Source organism: Ambystoma mexicanum, chromosome 6q, assembly GCF_040938575.1.
Source record: "Ambystoma mexicanum isolate Mex_15411 chromosome 6q, UKY_AmexF1_1, whole genome shotgun sequence".
In the NCBI taxonomy this organism is placed as follows: domain Eukaryota; kingdom Metazoa; phylum Chordata; class Amphibia; order Caudata; family Ambystomatidae; genus Ambystoma; species Ambystoma mexicanum.
Window position 1 is genome coordinate 40,413,836 of NC_090937.1, and position 20,769 is coordinate 40,434,604.

At 42.8% G+C, this 20,769-nt stretch overlaps 1 long non-coding RNA gene across 1 annotated transcript in view; it reads right to left on the bottom strand.

Moving 5' to 3' along the window:
• Nucleotides 1-5,405: 5,405 nt before the first annotated feature.
• Nucleotides 5,406-20,769, bottom strand: part of LOC138515741 (uncharacterized) — a 119,165-nt gene continuing 103,801 nt past the window's right edge. The window contains exon 3 of the long non-coding RNA XR_011282163.1: nt 5,406-5,635. This is a non-coding gene — a long non-coding RNA (uncharacterized lncRNA). The remainder of the gene's footprint in view (nt 5,636-20,769) is intronic.

A 20,769-nucleotide genomic window follows, 5' to 3' on the forward strand; every position in this document is an offset into this window, starting at 1 on the left:
AGTGAAGCGAACGAGAGATGTTGCTTGTCAAACCTTTTGGCAGGGACTTGAGACTGGAGATGCATCGTGCCAATGGGAAGAATATGAAGTGATTGACAACGGAGCTATACCACATCCAGCCATTGATAGTGAATGTCCTCCTGGTAGTTCGGATGCAGTCGGAGATCAATTCACAGAATCCACACCCGCAAAAACTAAGACCGCGAGAAAGTTGAAGAAATTGTTTTTTTCTCCCATCGCCGGTGAAGGAACAGATGTTTCAATGGAAGAGAATGTAATGGACGACAATGAAACACCATCAATATCACTGAACATAGCGGAAGATGATATCAGAGATTCTACCTTTCATGTGAGTGACATGTCCTCAACGTTACAGGCCGAACCAGCTGGGATGCAGAGTGACAATATAAGGAAAGAGGCCAAATTCATTGTATTCGATAGTTGTTTGATTGATATTATTATTATGCTGAAATGTGGGCATTTGGTTGGTGGGGAAGTATGTGGGGAGCCATTGATTAGTGTGACTCGTGCAATTCGAGGCACTAACCTTAAAATACATGCCACCTGTACACAATATCATCCGTTCTCATGGTCTGCACAACCCATGCTGGGGCAACTGCCAGCAGGCAATCTACTTTGTGCAGCGGCTGCACTTTTTAGTGGTTCAAGTTTTAAAAAGTTAGAGTCTTTCTTTCAGTTTGTGGGAATCCATTTCATTGCGAAAACTCAGTTCTACAAATACCAAACCGATTATCTATTTCCAGCCATTAGCGAAGCTTGGAGAATGGAAAAAATGTCTATTGATAGTACATTCGCGGGCAAACGGTTCAGGCTAGCCGGTGATGGACAGTGCGACAGCCCAGGATTTTCAGCCAAGTACTGCACCTACCACTTTCAGGACATGGAAAGTAAGAAAATTGTGAGTTCGGTGGTCGTGCAGGTGTCACAAAGTACATCCTCAGTGGCCATGGAGAAAGTTGGCTTTGTAGCATCATTGCAAGAACTACAATCGCGGGGAATGGTGATCGACCTGATAGCCACGGACAGACACGTTTCAATTGCCAAGACAATGAGAGAAGAGTACAAAAATATAAATCACCAATTTGACGTATGGCATCTTGCAAAATCAATCAATAAAAAAATGTCGGCTGCAGGTAAAAAAAAAGATATGCAAGGTATTACACAGTGGTCCAAGTCAATCAGCAACCATCTTTGGTGGAGCTCAAAAACATGTGGAGGGTCGTTGGAAATTCTACTGGAAAAATGGCGGTCAGTAATGCTACACTGTACCAACGTTCACCATTGGAACACAAACCAACATTTCCACAATTGTGAACATGGCCATTTGTCCACAGAGGAGGCACGGAAGAAGAAGTGGTTGATTCCTTCATCACCCACTCACAAAGCCATTGAAAAGATTGTATTTGATAAAACTATAACAAAAGATTTGAGGGGACTCACGGAATTCTGCCACACAGGAGATTTGGAGGTGTTCCACAATATGTGCCTAAAGTACAGGCCAAAACGATTGCATTTTGGCATGGAGGGCATGATAAATCGGACTCTTCTAGCGGTCTTGGCACATAACCATAATGTTGGCCGTCAACAAAGTAGGACGACCGGAACTTTAGGGACGCTTCGCTACAATAAGGCCTTCACTAAAAGAAGTAAACAATGGGTGATCAAACCAGTGTTTGAGGATATGCAATATGAGTTTATTGAGAGATTTATTGTCGATGTCATAGATAGGCACATACATGGAGTTGTGAACGAACCTGTGCAGGGGACAACTGCATTGCCACCCAACATTGCCTCTGTTCCATGTCCACCTAAAGCAGAGCTCATTAAGAAATACACATCGCGGTTTAAATGATTGTAATTTGATTGTCTGTTCTCTCGAGTCTCCTCATCTCGCAGGCCCATTGAATATGTGTAGCTATGTATTGTGTAAATAAAAGTGATTGCTCAGTGTACATGCAATGGGTCTATTCCACCTTGTTCATTTGCGCATTAAATTAAACCAAACAGTAATATAAATCATTTTTCAAAAAATATAGAATGTCTCCGTATTTATGGTTTTCTGGGGCTGCAAAGCACGCAGACAAAATGCAAAGATGCAGTGTAAATTTCAAGTCCTGTGAGATGGCCTTACACTGAATGTAGCTAACTAGGAATGTGTGCTCGTTCAAAGTGAAGGTCAGCTGCTTTGATTTTTTGCTCGGGTGCCGGAATGGCCCACGACTCAGTATAAGGTTCTATTGTTATTTGACCTTGACAGGCCGGGACCATCCCGAAAGACTTTTTTTTGGGGGTGTGGTGCAGTAACGTGAAAGATAATGAATATAATTTCCGAAACGAAAGCCATTTAATGTTCGATCATTAGAAGAAATCACGTCGGCATAGAAGGAGTGGTATTTCGTGGCTGCCCGACACACAGATACAATAGAAATTGCAAATATAATGTAAGTAACTCTTTAGATGAGTTTATACCGCAATTTAATTATTATACTTTAGCTTTAAAGACGGGTTAAGGTGTACTTGTTCGTTCTATGTGGCATATTGTTTTGTACCGCGCACTATCTTGAGGAGAACCATCTCCTTTTACGGAAGCACCTCAAAACCTTCCTCTTTGTTTCTGCTCTCCCTCTCCCCTGCTACAACTGGTCCACTGTCTGCGACCTCGGTCCTGGGCCCTTCCACTCTCCACCTGCACTGCCTCCCTGTCAACCCCTGCACTGGGGGACTGTCAGTATCCTACAGCCCCCCCTTCCCAGCACTTGTTCTTCACTTACTTTGCACTCGCCACCAGCTGGCCCTATGTATTTATTATTTTATGCTACTTACCTTGTACTCCACTTCCCCCCTCCCCTTCCCCTTGCACTTTTACCTTCCCCCTACCCCTGCACTTGCGCGATCTGAATAATTTTAATAAAGATCTGATGGTGAGACTAATTTCATTTTTTATGTTTTTAAAACAGGTACATTCTGCATTACTGTCCGTGTCACGAGTACCAGACACCGGCGGATGGATTTTATAGCCGCCAGTTTCTTCTCCGCGTGAACAACGTTACCACCCTGACCATTTTATGGGACGATCGCCAAGTACAAGTATGCCCTTACGCGGTACTAACGGCTAGATGCAACATACATACCATTGTGGTGGCCTAGTGCCTCATTGTTGGAACAGCCATGCGATGATCAGTGCGACCGAAGAGCTTATTTTATCGTAAACCAACACCCTGTGTACTGCACACGAACATCGCTTGCCTCAAGACCAACTATTTTGGATCGAGAGCAAATAAAAATGCAAATCTCTAAATATTCTATAAACATTTGATGTCCAATAAATGTACTTTGCCAAATGTACAATCTTGCCGTTTGCTTTTAAACCACAGTTTCATATTTCGAATTGTGCCGCTGTATTGTGAGATGATCAAAGACCCTGTGTACAGCAAAGGAACATCGCGTGCCTCAAAACGAACTTTTTGGAACGTGAGCAAATAAAAATGCAAATCGCTGAATATTCTCTAAACATTTGATGTCAAATAAATGTACTTCACCAAATTTACAATCTTGCGGTTTGATTTGAAAGTACAGTTTCATATTCCGAATTGTGGCGCGCTGTGTTGTGAGCTGATCTGTGTTGGTTTCCGGGTTCTGTGTGGAGTCGCGTAGAAGACGCCTGGGCGCGTTTGCCTACGCAGCGCAGTCACGTCACGGATAGAGGCGGGGAATATGAATGTTTTGATAAAGTCTGTTTCAGGGGCGGGGGGTTTGATTTAGTGCCGCAAAAGCAGGTCAGCCAGGGCGATGCGGAAAGTGATAGGATTATCACAAAATGGCAGCTGATTTCGAGTGCGTTAATGGACGAAAAGTCGGGTAAGGTCCATAGGAAAGTTTTATACGATCTACCGATTTATGCTTAAAAACACATGGCCGAACCGTAGGGACAATAAAAAAAAAGTCCCGGAACTATCCTTTAATGTATTCAGCGGTAATGTTGTCATTTATCACAGAGATAACAAGATAGCGTAAGTCAATTACCCCCTCAGTTTTATCCATCCACCCACATGCAATATTTTTTGTAGCTCTTCCAGCCTAAGATGTTAAAGTCTATCTGTTTCTTAGTGCTTCTAAAGCCCTCTGGCCCTTTTGACGGGCTTGCTTTAGCTCGGCTTTGGTAGGGCGTCTTCCCACTTGGTTTGGCTGGCTCTTGTAACCCATGTGGCTTCTTCAGTCACAGTTATTACTGTTCACCCCTCTCAACGGCGTTACATCTTCTGCAGCGTTCTCTTTCCTTCCACTGGCTTGGCAGCTAATGCACTTCTCGTGCATTGCTCAAATATACATATCTGTGTAGCCATTTTAAACTCTAGCATGCCTGAAGTACACAATTTGTCACAACTTTTCCTAACATTCTTTTGGGTAGAACTGTACATCGCATGTTTATCATTGTTATTTAACGGTGCGCTTTAGAATACATCAGGCCTCATTACAAATCGCCCGATATGGAAACAACGGTGGCGGTAAACCCGCCGCCACCGTTGTTTCCATGCCGGGCGATCACAACTCCTGCAGGCGGGAGGTGATGTTCCCGCCAGGTCTGACCTGGCGGGTTTAACACCGCCCGCCTGCAGGCGGACGAGGAAACACCGGCAGCATTACGAGATGCTGCCGGTGTTTCCATGATCCCCATTCATTCCCATTGAATCCAATAGGACTCAATGGGAATGGGGATTAACACTATTCCGCCTCTGTGATTCCCAGGAAACCGGGGTTGTAATGCCCTGGTAACTCCGGGAATCACGGAGGCGGAATGGTAATACGAGTCCGGCGGTAACCAGGCAGTTTTACCGCTGCGGTTACCGCCGGACTCGTAATGAGGCCCATCATTACCAAAGTTTCCTAAAGGTTTATTGGGGGTGGTCCACCAGTCCCACCTGTAAAATTGTCTTTAAATCCTATAAGTTGGGGCCTGAAGTAGGAGTGTTTCATATGTTTTTAAATGCACAATTTCCCACCTCTTCTCCTGAACTTTCATTGAATGAGAAATCCCACACATTGGTATATTCTATCCTCTTCATTTTTGACCAATCTCATTGGCCAAGCATGCTTGCTAATCCACCATTTTCAATAGTTTTTCCTAACATTGTGTGGGGATATCATCTAAAACCCAATATAAATGTCCTGAACACCTCGTTTTGACTTGTGCTTCTCACCCGGATTGCCTTAAAATATAACAATCTCATAAAAGGAACGCAAAATGCCAGGCAGAGGGCTACCCAAAAAGCATCATGGTTAGCAGATGTGGACCACCTTTTTTATCATGGGAACAAACTTATAGAATACAGCAGACAATAAGCTTTTCTTCAGAGTAACATTAAATGCTTACCTTGATTTCACAGACAACATCTGATTTCTGGTGAGAACAGTTTCCGGGTTTCTCCGAAAAAAGCTGTTTCATGATCCGACAGGAGCCCGGCTCGAAGTCTGCCCTCTTACACAAGACATGTTCGGACAGCTCTTCCCGTGGGTTCAGTCTGAATACTGGGCAGACATCTTCATCTGCAGTCCCACCATGAGACATGGCGTTACTTACTTTGACTAGCCTTTGCAGTGTTTCTGTCCTATTGCGCTGTAAGAATCAGAACAATTGGCTTAACGGAGACAAGAAACTAGTCAAGGGAGTTAGCCTTAATTTATCCCCGGGTAGAAAAAGTGAATAATGTATCCATAATTCATGAAGCTGGAATGCTAAGTTACTCATCAACCATTAAGCATATATCCATTCCTTTGCAACCAAACTCAATGCTTTGGGTATTTCACATAGGGCAAATATATAATAGTGACTTTTTTTATGGCACTTTCAACCAAAGAACTCTGAGAAGGACAGCCATCACTGCCTACTTTACATTGATAGTCACTTGGCCGCCAATCAAAGGATAAATGTCTGAATCAAACGTTTAATGGAGTTTAACCTACCAATCATACACTGATATCAGCTGTGCATATGAAACTTATAAGGAATCCTTACCTTCAAGATGAATCAATGGCATTGGGTTAGATCATACAGAGTTTTGAAATATAGTTCTGGCTTATCTGTCATATTATATTAAACTTCTGCTTACTACTATGGCTCCAGGCACATAGCTGCCAGACACTAGAGGCGTTCTTCAGTTTTTACTGTAGTGCTCCATTTACTATACATTGTACAATGGCCCCTTATTCATTGTGTTTTATTGAACAATAAGGTGAACACTTCAATAAGAAATGCTGTACATTATTATGTAAGTGGATTAAACTGTACACAGGGTGTTTTACAAAATGCCAAAACGATCATTGTGTAGGTAATGATCCCGGTGGTGGAGGTGGTTTGATTCAAGTGAGCACACAGGGTTTCGGAGAGTGCAAACTAACAACATAGGTTCTGCACAATACAGACAGTAATATACAGTTTTACAGGTGCAGATGCATTATGCACAGTGGGGTAGGGAAGGGGGTCAAAGAGAAGAGGCAGTGGGTTTGGACAGAGAAGTTTATGCTTTCAGGGAATTGGGTAGAGAAGAGCAAAAGAAGAGTAAGACATCACAGGGAAGGGGGAAACAGAAATCTGCTGTAAAGGATACACGGTGGAGAGTTACAGCTGATGGCCTAAACCAGACATAGGGTGGGGAGAGAGCTAAGCCATGGATTCATTTTAGGATGAGCAAACAGAATTTGTCGAGGGATCAGTGATGCATGGAAACTCAGCCAGTGAGGGACTGAGAGTAGATGGGAGGGAAGGAGTGAGGACGTAGACAGTATGAATTGCAAGGTTGAGTATTCTCTTGGTGCGAAAAAGTGGAAAAGGAGTACAGAGGCAGGTCCAGGAGAAGCTTAGAGCACTAGTTGAGTTGAGTCCGCTTGTGGAGATGTCAGTTTTATTGGAGTAGTAGGCGGGGAGTGGTCAGATTCTCCTGATGTTTAGCTGGTTCAATTGTAAATAATTAATTAATGCATGTACTCAAAACGATGTATTTCTTATCTAGAAAATTAATTTATTAATCAGTCTATTTCTTGAGAAATAGTGCAATAGTGATAGAATGCCCACATTCATAATTGATAGAATGAACACAACGATTTAGGAAAGGGGTGTGCTGGACCTAAACAATAATTAACTAAGTGGAAAAATCATTTAGGATGTGGGGGAAAGTCAATTAATAAAAATGATCACGTTTCAAAACTCACCATCCTTTAAAACAGTGCTGACATGCATGTTTCAATCCCATCAATGATTATTATAATTGGATCTTGATCACCGTCTTGTAGCCAATGTTGGATTTCACTTTTATGGAATTCATTGATTCACAGTGCGTCACCCTTTCTCAACTCTCATGCTGGTATTTTCTGACATCTTCATCAGTCAATTCCTTGGGTCCAAACCCAGATTCAATATTGATCATGCTCTTCATTCCTACTGCTTTCTTTGATATATTCTTGCATTGAGCAATCACTATCCTGATTACACAGAATCCAAACATCACCATCACCAATATTGCTCCAAGAAACTTGAAGATGTTAGCCATCCACTGTGGAATTCATGAGAATACGGAAGCAACCCAGCTTTCATCTGTAATGGCCTCTGTCTCGTCTTCCGTCTTGTTATGCAGGTTCTTTAGCAATGTTATGGCCTCTGTCAAGGTCCCATTCTCGTCATCTTGAGAAGGTATGAATGTGCAACATGATGGCCCAATTTTGGCACAAACGCCTCCTTCCATTGCTGTATTCATATTAAGGACATCTCTGTTCTGCAGGGTCATTAGTCGTATGGCCCTCAGCTCTTCTTTGATAGCATTGAATCCCTTTATGGTGGTGTTGATTGTCTGCAGAAGCTCCGATCTCGTAATCTGCAACCACTTGTCATTGGCCATCATCTGGATCCCAGGCATGAATATAGTCTTAAATATTGAAGCAGTCTTGCTGAACAACCAGTGTTCATAAGGGATGGAGTCATATGCTTCTGTTGACTTGGCTGAGAAGTAATTCTCTCTTCTGGTTCAATTTGCGGTACCGTACTTAGCGCCTTCCCCATTCCCAGTGGGAATGGGGAAGGGCCATGGAGGAAGGGGGAAGTACCGCCCCGCCAACCTTGTAATGGGGTGGTAATTCCCCCTTTCTCCATGGCGGAGTCGGTAAATTACCGGCATGGACCATGGTGCTATTAGCACCATGGTTTTCCGCCTGGGTCGTAATGAGGCCCTAAGACTTGAGTTTGTTCCCAACATCCATGTCATCCAGCTACTTCTGTTACATCAGGGCAATTCACTCTGTTCATGTCTTCAATAACTATCTCTTCCTGTCCTGCTGCAGGATACACAAGCATCTTGCTCTCCCATCCAGGTTCCTTTTCCATCTTTGTAGTCTTGATATAATCATCCTGGAATGGAAACGACCATTTCGATCTCCATAGTAAAGTGGCCCAACTTCCCTGAAAGTGTCCTCTGGTCATACACGCGGCAAGATGAATGAGGTACATAGCATTGTGTTCTGGGACTTCTCTAGAGATGAAAGTGTGCACTGTATTCATGGCATAGGGGATGAGAGTGCAGACATTACAACTTTCCTTAGAGGTTTTTACACCTACTTCCCTCTTGTGCTGGTACCACATGTTATTACCCAAGTGTGCTGCATTGTCTAGATAGGCATTTATCCCCTCATTATCTTCCTCTGCATCTCTCCTGTGTCTTTTAGAAGCCTTGTACCATTCATGAAGTATATATATCAAAGGGCGTTCCCCGAGTAGGAAGAACCACAGGGGCCTCTAACTCAGTGGAAGTACCAACATGATAGAGACTATGAAAAATGAGGGACAGAAAGACAAAGACAGCAATCATACAGGCATATATTATGCACAAAAACATAAGCATCGATTTCTCGCGCAATCCTGGTACTTGTTGCACTTGTTCATTCTCTAGAACTGTACATTTCCCATCTTTAATACAATCATCAAATTTCTTTATACTTGCAACTGTAAAATCTGCTCAATTATTGTTATGAGAAGCCTTCTTATCAATGGGACATTTTTAGGATCCTGTAAAAAAGTGTGAATATCAACGCCTATGCTGACAAGACGTTTAGGCATAACTTTGAGTAAAAAATGTAAATTTTCAAAATTGCAGAAATTCACAGCAAGTCTTTGCACTCCTGATAAAATATCTATAAGGAGTGTCTTTTTGAATTTCAGTTCAATACAAAATCTGCATTATCAGCTGGTTGCTTCATCGTCCTTCTTCTTCCTCATCGATCGAGTCTGCACATGCTGAAATTCTTCTTCTTGCCTTGCATCTGGATCAGCAACAGTGGGAGGGCGGGTCTCACCTTTGTGGGCTTTTATGTCACGCAGGTGAAGCCAAGCTCATCTTCCTTGGACCTTTACAGCTGAAGCGGTTATATGCTCACGCAAAAAGGGATAATTAAATGTGGCTCAGGCAACATTCTAGTACAGTTTTTAATGAGAACTAGGTCTCCAACATAAAACTTTGGTACTGATAGTAATTGGGTTGGTTGTTGAATTATCTTCTTCTGTGTTCTGAGATCAACTCCCCTTGCGCTTGACTTGATCTGAAATGAGAGAAATGCTGGAGGTCATGCATGTCAAATAGTTGTGCATCTCATCACCTGAGATTTTAGCTATACTCTGGGCATCACTTGTACTTCTAGATGGAGGAGTGAGGGGTGTTCTTATTTGACACCCTGCCACTAGTTCATGCAGGGTGAGGTGGTGGTCTGATCCTGGCTGATTCCAACGGGCATATAGGGGTAGGCAATATAGCCATCCCTTCTTCATAGTCAATTTAATCTTGTCAATCCTTCTTTAAGGAGGCCGTTGAGTCTCTCACATATTCCGTTTGCTTGCGGGTGATAAGCAGAAGAAAATGTGTGTTTTATATTCAATAAAAGCCCTATTTGTTCAAATATCTCATTAATAAAATGTGGCCCATTGTCAGATTTCAGCACTTCACACACACCCCATCTCGGGAAAAGTTCACGCACTAAAAACTTCACTGCGCAAGTGGCATCAGGGTGTGTACACAGACCTGCCTCGATCCACCTAGAGAAGGGACACACCACCACTAATAGATATCTATATCCATTACATACTTGCAGCATATCAACATAGTCGATATGTAAATGCTGAAACAGATCATTCGGGTCGAGGTATTACCCCTCTAACTGCTTTCAGTGTATGCCCAGCAGTAAACCTTTGACACACAGTGCAGTTTACCATAAACAGTGCAATTTGCTCCAACAAATTCGGAATGAACCGGTCTTCCGCAATTGTAGAAGCAAGACTCTCCCTAGTTACATGTGCGGGTTAATGCAGCCATTCAAGTGTGACCATTAATAATACTATTGGCATCACCAGCTTTCCAGTGCTGTCTTGTTGCCAAAAAATGCTTCTATGGGGGATGAAGAACACCTGCTTCATTTCCACAATTCCTGCTCCTCCTGTGGTGCACTCCCTTGAATCACCATTAGTTAGGTTATCAACAATTTATTAAACCCTTCTTGCACTTACATGGTTGTAACATTTTTTTCTTTAATACTCTCAGTATCAAAATTTGAAATATCTGGGGAATATGCAACCCTTTTGGTTTACTTCGTCTGAGGCTTCGTTTCTGCAAGAGATAAACTCTGTTTGCTTAGTATGTACTGTGCATTTAACGACCGCTATGGCCACTGGGAGTTGTAGTGCCTTAATGAGCCTGTCCTTTAAGGATGCGTGCTGCATTTGAGTGCCGTCCGCACAAAGGTAGCCCCTCCTTTTACATGCTAACCCTGCGTGTACGGTTGACATCACGTAGGCAGAGTCACTGTACACCGTCACTTCCTGCCCTTCGTGCTTCACAACAGTGACAATAAGCGCTACTAGCTCTGCTACGTGCGCTGAAAAGTGAGACGGTAGCCTTGCACTTGCTACAACTTCAAATTCTCCATTTAATCTGTGTCTCACTACCGCGGCACCTGAATGCCTTTCCCCACTGATCAATTTTTGAAGAACCAACTATAAAGAGAATTTCCCTTTCCGCCCTTTCCGCCAAAGCATTCTCCTTCACTCGGGGTATATCATCATAAAATTCAAAATAATTAGCACAGACATGCACATGATCGCCTTCTTCTATTGGCTCAGCTATAAATACGGCAGGATTCACTAGTTTACATTTTACAATCTTAATCGTTGGATTATAAATCATTACCTCATAAGATGATGCTCTTTGGATGTGCCGTTGGGGTTCTCTAAAATGGCAAATAGAGCATGCGTAATGAAGAGAGTCATGGAGCAGCCCATAACAATAATTGTAGACTTCTCAATTGCGAACGCGGCAGCAGCCAAAGATTGTTCGCTAGGAAAGAATCCTCTCATAACTGGGTCTAAAATCCCACTGTAATACGCTAAAGGCTTGTATCCCAATGTTATTCTCTGCGTAAGCACTGCTGTCATAACTGTCCCATTTGTGTGCAAAAACAAATAAAATTCCTGAGCATAATTGAGAATTCTTAAAACAGAGGCTGTCCAAATAGCTTTTTTCACTTCTTCAAACCCTTCCTCCATTTCCTCAATCCATTCTAGTTTTACTTTATCCACTTGTGTTTTCTTTAAAGCTTGCAAAAGGGTTCTTGTGTATGTACTGTAATTAAACACCCAGGCTCAAACATAGTTGCATAACCCCAAAAACTGTTGCATCTGTTTCACTGTATTTGGCTTTGAGGTTTTCATAATCCCCTCAGCTCTTTCAGGTGTCACCTTCTTTCCTTCATGTGAAATCAGCTGCCCTACGTACAACACCTCTTCTTGGCAGTATTGTAACTTCTCCTTGTCTTCTAGAATAGTCATCAACTGAATAGAATTGTGTCTACACTCATCTTCGGTGGTGCTACAAATTAAATGTCATCAACGTATTGTATTACCGCACTCTTAAGATCAATATTGCCTAAATCTGTCTGTAGGACTCTGTTAAAGATTGATGGGGACTCACAGTACCCGTGGGACAGTCTAATATGTTTCAGTCAAGTTTGGCGGAACGTAAAGGAAGAGTCAAGTTCAAGTCTTGTGAGTCTTTGTGCAACGAATTCGAGAAACTGCATTTTTTAAATCGATCACCATTAAATATCGAGCTTCCACCGGGATACTGCATAGTATCATCGTCAGATTAGGAACTAGAGGAAACTCTACAACTACAATCTGGTTAATCGATCTCATATCTTGTATAAATCTCCATGACCCTCCTTTAGATTTATTGATAGGATACACTGCAGTGTTTCACAATGATTCCGATGGCACCAGAATCCCTTGTTTCATCAAAGCTGAAATGGTCTGAAATATACCTTCCTCAGCCTCTCGAGATATGCATACTGTTTTGCTCAAGGTAACATCGCTCCTGGCTTAAGCTCTATTTTAACTTTCTCTATTCCCATTAATAAACCTACTTCATAAGGGCCTGTGGTCCAAAGGACGCTTGGCACCTTCTACAAATCCTCCTGAAAAAATGCTGGACAATGCCACATTATCACCATTCGCTGTGGGACTTCCCTCTTTTCTATCCTTATCCAGTTTGTGATGCTCAAAAAGAACACCACTTTATCATCTGTTTGGTCTTCCCTGAACATGTCGTCATCAGTTATGTCAGTCAATCTGTACCCTTCCCCGAGAGCTATGATTGTTCTCCATGCTCTACCCTCTTCATCTACTCCTTTGAGCATTGCCATTTTCCTTCGTACTATCGTTGCTTCTAATTCTATAGGGATAGTCTGTCCCCCCTCTTCGTCCATAGGTATTCGTGTTCTAATCAAAAACGCATCAGGTATCCTCACAATCTTTCCCACTAATTCAGATAGCCATGTCAGTAGAATGTTCACTCACTATACAATACAGAAAAATCTCTAAATCTACTGGAACGCCTCGCAGAGCGACCTGCCCTGTGAACGCCAGTATACGTTTGCCCATGTTTAAAAAGTGTATTTCTGGAGGGGAGCACACTATTCCTTGATCAGTAAATGAAATTGTCATGTTTAGTTTTATCAACAAATCTCTTCCCAAAATGTTAACCGGTGTCTGTCATCAATATAACAAAAGAACAGACATGTCATACTCACCTGTAGACACTGGTAAATCATCAGTAAAAGGAACTCAACTTGTAGCTCCAGGGAACCCTTGAGCATTCATGGCAATTCCTGGCATTGGATATTTTCCCTCTCGTATACATGAACGAGTGGCTCCAATGTCTACTAGAATATAAAAAGTTATTTTCCTCCTTATCGTCACATCAACCCTTGGTTCCTCTTAGGGGTCTGGTGTCACGTATAGTACTGGACACATCAAGTGACCCTGTGAGCTGTCCTATTGTAGGTAGAGGCTCAACCCCATCCCTGTGGAAGGATTTCCTCCTACCACAGTGACACCTCCTATTCTGGGTGTCAGCTTTTGTCTTGTGTTTGCATACTGCTATGTCTGCATAGGGGCTTGTTGCGACTGCCCTAGTGTTGGATTAATTTTCACTCGCTCTTGTTGCTATACCTGCTGTACTTGCAGTGCTTGTGTCTGATAAAATGTGTGATCTTGGGAAAACCCTTCTCTGGTTTGTGTACTATATGGTGGAGGATAAGCTGTCCCCCTCTTGAAAATTAGCCATGTTGTACATTCCCTTAGCTTCCACATACGCATGCAATATGCCCAGTCATCCCACAAGTCCAACATAATTGGGGTGCCAGTCTTACAAGTCCCCCTAGGTTATATCCTCCCTGGGTACTCTGATTCTCATTCTGTGTAGTCTGAAACCCACCTTCATTATTTTGGAATCCACATCCTCTTCCTCTATAGCCCATACCTCTGCCTCGTGGCATGAACCGTTATCCACCTTTATCCATCGGCACAGATTACGCACCTGCGATGCACCCATTGCTTCCTGCATTATTAATCCTTCTCCACTTGTCAATACCACCTCCTTTATGGAAAATTTTGAAAAGAAATTCTGAACTAACTTAGCTTCCTCAATTTTCCTAGTCTCATCTTTCTTCCTATTTTTCTCTTGTAATAGCCGACAATGGTGTACTATCGTCAGCTGTATCTCAGCCCATGGTTTTGCTTTCATGCCTACTTGTTTTTCCATCTGCCTCTGCACTGGCTCAGGCACCCCCTGGCATAAAAAGTGGTAAAATAATGTCACTGTCTATTCCCACGGCTCGCGAGTTTCAAAATGATCTGCGGCAGCTACTTGACAAACTGTTGCAACAAGGCATCATAAAACCCTTTGAAGCCACAGAATAGTTAAATCGTGTCATTCTCAGGAATAAACAAACTAGCCAGAAACCAGGGATGTGTGTAGACCTCCATATTTGTATTGTTATGGATTCATGCCCTTTACCAAATATCAGAGAGCTCCCACTACCGGTAAACGACACTACAGTCTTTTAAAAACTAGGCTTAAAGAGTGCGTACCACCAGGCCTGTCTGCACCCAGAGTCAAAGTATCATGTGACGATCCTTACACCAGAAGGAACATTCCAATACCCAGGATGCCACTCAGCATTTCCTCAGCAGCCGTGTTCAAGAGAATGAATACATATCTGCTTAAAGACATGTCCAATGTTGCACTCTTTCAGAATGACATCCTGGTCTTTGGCCAAGATAAGGAATCACACTGCTCAACTTTGAGCACAATGCTACGAAAACTTGAGATAGTGGGCTGACTAACAAGAAAGAAAAGTGCTAATTCGAACCGCTAGAGGTTGAGCACCAAAGCTACACTCTATAAGTATATCACAAAAAAGATAGACAATACTCCATTCTTGTCAATCCTATTGCTAGACTCAAGATGTTCCTCTAGAAAGGCTCTACTTCACCTGAACAACTACTGTACCTAGACCACACCGATGTGCCACCTGTTTAAAAGGGATAGCAGAGAAAGAAGTCCCTAAAACTAAACATCGCAAAAAAATTGGATTGCACTTGTAAAAACAATTATAACAGAAAATGCTTAACATTATACATTCAGGTGGGTATTTTGATCCAACTTTCTTTGACCCTCACCTGAGTGTGTACCGAAACTTACTAAAGGTTTAATATGGCTCATCACTGTATCCTAACCATTACAAAGAATATCTGTAGGCTGGTCAACCGGTTTCGTTGACAACACAAGTCATTTGATATCACCTTCTTCCGGACCAATAAAAGATCGACCACACGTCGTCTTTAAGTCTTTTGGGGTCTGCAGATAATAGCTGTCACCCATATCGGTCAGTTGAACTGTCTGAAGAGAGCGAGCATGCAACTTCTTTACATTTCCACACGAATCAAATGACTCATTAAACTCATGATTCCCCAAAACATTCCCAGAGCCTTGGAACATGTCTATTGTTCCATTATTAGTGCTTTTAAATAAGGTTAGAGCTGTGTCATGTCACTGCTCCCTTCCTCTTAGAATCTTACTAGGCATGTACATGTTATGGAACCCTAGGGTTGCAATGGAATTTTGGTGTTCTCCAGTATATCAGTTACCCTGGGACAGTGAAGGAGGAGGCTGTTTCCTGGTGAAATAAACTAATTTATCAGGGTATGGCCAAGTACTGCCTCATTTCATGCTCTGCTGTCATGTGTGCAGGTCTGCACCATATATATACTCCCAATAAAGATGTGAATATAAGGAAAAGAGGATGAAGCAATGTCTGCATGTAAGAAACACATGCAGTAAAAAGCTATGGCACATAGGTTGAAATGAAAAATATATTGCACATCGAGAAGTCCAATTCACTTCCTAACCCTCTAGCATTTGATAACCATTTAACAAAAATCCTGTACATACAGCTCTATACAAATGATGATTCCAGAACTGGGAATTCCTCACACAGGTGCAGACAAGCTCATTATGAGTTAAATGTTAATGTTAAAAACAGGTGGTATTTGAATTACTGCCTGGTTATAAAGTCAGCTGATATATTGCATTATTTATGTATTGGTAATTTAGAAGGTGCTATTTATAATGTATTGCCCATGTATTGTGACGCATCAACTTTTGGGGTACCGGTAGTCCAGGGGTGAATATCGGTTTCTAAACCATCAATCAGCCCTACACCTCTAATACACCAGATGGGAGACACAGATTGGGATAACTAGCAAATTATAATCCTTGTTGTCCAAATTTGGTAACATGGACAGAGCGGCAGGCTTATCTCCGAAAGGTTGTGGATTGTTGGTTAGTTGCAACACAGCGAAAATCCAATTACTCAATGATAAATGGGACTGGCCAGTCAAGGTTGCATTAAAAAAAATCTACTTTATTTATCACAGCAGACAGTTTAACCACACTGCGAAATACAACCCACCCTGGAAAGGAATGCAGAGGACAGACAGTTTCAAAGAAGGAAAGGGGATGCATTACGGATACTGACAAGAAAGTAGTCGGTATGGTTAATAATCACAACAGTTTAAGGTTACTTGGCTTCAGCCCAAAGATAGCAATGGGTCTAAATATGCCTCTAGGGGCGTTCCAGGGAAGGACCATGGGGACAGAACCACAATGTATCTAGTGCTGTAGGTGTTCTTAAGGCTCAACAGGTCTGCAACGGCTTCAGGGCACTTTGCAGTGTTCTGTGACAGAGTTTGAGATGGGAGTCAGCTGCGGGTATCAGGCGGCCAGACAGTGCGGTGAGCAAAGCTGGGCAAACGGCTGCACGCTGGCCTACATAGCGGCTCTGGGTCAGGAATCATTATCTCAGTGTTAATGAGCAGTTCTGAAGCACTGCTTGAGACAACTCGAATGTCTTTAAGCGACTGTGGTTTGACAACAGTCAGAGTAGCAGTCGGTTGCAGCTCGAGGAAGTCAACTGGCTCTAAATGCCCTTTAATGGGGTCACGTCATTCTTTAAGGCAGACGACCCACAGCTTTCGAGGGTGTTGCAGGCTCAGAGACCTTCTTGCACTTCCTACCTACGAAGCTTGCTGCAGAGCCTAGCAGAGCATACAGTCTGCTGGCTGAGTACCAGTTCCTGGAGCAGTTGGAGGGTCCTCTGAGTTCTGGATCTCCCTCTGTTAATGTTTAGGGGAGGGATCCTGCTTCCCTCTTTTAAATTCCTGGCATTCTTTCTCTAGGAGAAGATGTAAGGCAGACTGTACCTTCCACCAAGGTCCAATGTTCAGTTTTTCTTTGTTACTTCTGGTGAAGTCATGAGATAATCTGCCAAAAGAGGGGCTCAGCCCACTTTTAAAGCCAAATGGGCCATAGTGATTGGTGTAGGCTAAGCCTACCTTAATAAACCAATCCTGCGGCCCCTACCAACAATCACCTGTATGCATGAGGTCATAACCAGAGTGTTTTGAAACAGGAAAGGTAAAGTGGTGAAAACTTGTGATACTAAGTCCCACCCATCTTCCTGTCTGTTCTTGATCAAAGAGTCTCTCTGATTGATGGATCTCTCTGTGGTTCCTGATTAAAGCGGCAGGTCTCCCTTGAAGCTGCAGTGAGACCAGACACTCTGGCTCCTGCAAACCACATTCTCGCACCTTATGAATGGGGTCCCCTTACTGGGGTGGCCTACTGTAAACACCAGCCCCAGATGTGACAGTTCACTGTCATTGATACTGTGGCCAGGAGCTTGCTTCCGGTGGACACCGTTACATATGAATGGTTGTTGGGTTTCCTGTCTCATTTGTTAGCCTCTGTAGCCAGGCCCCATGTGGGCCTGTTTGAAGTATCCTATAATTGGTATGTTACTCGCTGCCACCAGCTCCAGGGCCTAGCAAAAGAGCAGGGCGGCTCCATGGAGCCTTTGTTAGTTAATCAGCTGGCCATGGCAGGAGGAAGCTTGGTCCTCCCCCTTCCTGGAGATGACATAATGTACTCCTGGCTGTTACATTCCAACTAAATATGACAGTGCTGACTGTGCCAGTAGGCTGTATACACCCAGGCCCTCATTACAACCTTGGTGGAGGACCATGGTGCTATCAGCACCATGGTCCATGCCGCTAAGGTTGCAAATCCGCCATGGTGGATGGCGGAATTACCGCCCCATTCCAAGGTGAGTGGGGCGGTAATTCCCCATTCACCAATGGCCCCTTCCCCATTCCCATTTTTGTCCCATAGGGCATAATGGGAATGGGGAAAGGCGATAATTACGGCACCGTAAATTACGGTGCCGTAATTATCGCCAAGGTCCCTTTGCGGCATGGCTTTTAACGGCTGCAAAAAGCAGCTGTTAAAGAGCCATCCCGCAAAGGGAATCTTGTAATTAGGCATTAAGGGTCGGCGCCGTTTATGGCGCCGTAAACCCCTTAACGCCTGAGTCGGAATGAGGCCCCCAGAGTACACAGGTCTATGCGTTTGTCATGGTGTGAGCATGGGAAACTGTGTGTGGATTAGCCACACACATTTTCCTGTGGTTGGTATGCCATAATTCCATTTAATTAAATATTTCAAAAATCCCAGGTGAGCGCATGCCCACCATGCGGATGGTCGAATTCCTCACAATTACGCAACTCATCATTTGCAATAGGCAAGATCCTGCAGGATTTCAAGGAAGCATTGGTTGCCCCCTCCCCCTCTCACACTGAAAGAAACAGTGCTAGACAGTCAGGACTCCAAAACCTACTGCACGATCACAAACATTATAATCAAAGTCACTGCACAGCTTGTGAACAAAGTGAATATTTTGGCCTAATACATGATAATCAGTCAGGGTTTAAGCCCCACATGAGTACCAAAACCATCCTGTTATTCATGGAAGAGATCCTCTAAACACTGCACACTAAGGCCTCATCTGAATTCTTTTGGCTAGATCTCCCGATAGCCTATGACCCCATTGACCATTCCATCATAATAAAATGACTCAATGTCACAGTGGGCATCAAAGGATCAGTGCTAGACTGGATTTCATCCTTTCTCGAGAATCGAACTACGCATGTAAAAAGAAACAAATTCAAATCAAAACTCAAATCCCTCAGTATAGAGATTCCCTGAGGGTCAACTCTTCACCCTGCTTGTTTACCACAAATATTGAATCACCGGCCCCTTTAATGTTGACAAATGTAACACATCCTCTATTGGCATGCCTTTGATTAAGTTCATGAGTGGCTTACCCAAATAATATCCATTTCTACTTGTCTAAGATGGAAATAGTGATGCTGGGCAACCCAGCTCAAGGATATACCGTCTCAATTGGTCAGATGTCCAGGGCACTCTGCTAATATCTACCAATTATTTGACAAATATTGGCATCTCTCTGGATGCTGAAATGTCTTTTACCACACAAATTGACCTGCTAGCCCACCAAGAACATTTCATATTGCATATGCAGCCAAAGCTTATGTCGTGCCTGGATATGGTACCAAATCCATAACTAACTAGGGTCCCAGTACTTTCTGAATTTGAGTACCACCTCTCAAGGTACTTAGGACTATAGTGTAATATGTAGCGCCTTGGAGTATGTAGCACCTAACTGAATGTGATGGCATTATGTTGCCAGCAATAATGTGGCATACACATATAGCCAGTCTATGTTGCCAGTATAACATGTGAGTATGTGGCTGGAGACATGCAAGGTACAGGATTTATAATACAGCAAAAAGCAATATGAAGCTGCAAGTTTAAAAGTGCACCAGAATTTTTTTTTCTCTTCTTTGGAAGACCTCATGCAACTACTGTACCTAGACCACACCGATGTGCCACCTGTTTAAAAGGGATAGCAGAGAAAGAAGTCCCTAAAACTAAACATCGCAAAAAAATTGGATTGCACTTGTAAAAACAATTATAACAGAAAATGCTTAACATTATACATTCAGGTGGGTATTTTGATCCAACTTTCTTTGACCCTCACCTGAGTGTGTACCGAAACTTACTAAAGGTTTAATATGGCTCATCACTGTATCCTAACCATTACAAAGAATATCTGTAGGCTGGTCAACCGGTTTCGTTGACAACACAAGTCATTTGATATCACCTTCTTCCGGACCAATAAAAGATCGACCACACGTCGTCTTTAAGACTTTTGGGGTCTGCAGATAATAGCTGTCACCCATATCGGTCAGTTGAACTGTCTGAAGAGAGCGAGCATGCAACTTCTTTACATTTCCACACGAATCAAATGACTCATTAAACTCATGATTCCCCAAAACATTCCCAGAGCCTTGGAACATGTCTATTGTTCCATTATTAGTGCTTTTAAATAAGGTTAGAGCTGTGTCATGTCACTGCTCCCTTCCTCTTAGAATCTTACTAGGCATGTACATGTTATGGAACCCTAGGGTTGCAATGGAATTTTGGTGTTCTCCAGTATATCAGTTACCCTGGGACAGTGAAGGAGGAGGCTGTTTCCTGGTGAAATAAACTAATTTATCAGGATATGGCCAAGTACTGCCTCATTTCATGCTCTGCTGTCATGTGTGCAGGTCTGCACCATATATATACTCCCAATAAAGATGTGAATATAAGGAAAAGAGGATGAAGCAATGTCTGCATGTAAGAAACACATGCAGTAAAAAGCTATGGCACATAGGTTGAAATGAAAAATATATTGCACATCGAGAAGTCCAATTCACTTCCTAACCCTCTAGCATTTGATAACCATTTAACAAAAATCCTGTACATACAGCTCTATACAAATGATGATTCCAGAACTGGGAATTCCTCACACAGGTGCAGACAAGCTCATTATGAGTTAAATGTTAATGTTAAAAACAGGTGGTATTTGAATTACTGCCTGGTTATAAAGTCAGCTGATATATTGCATTATTTATGTATT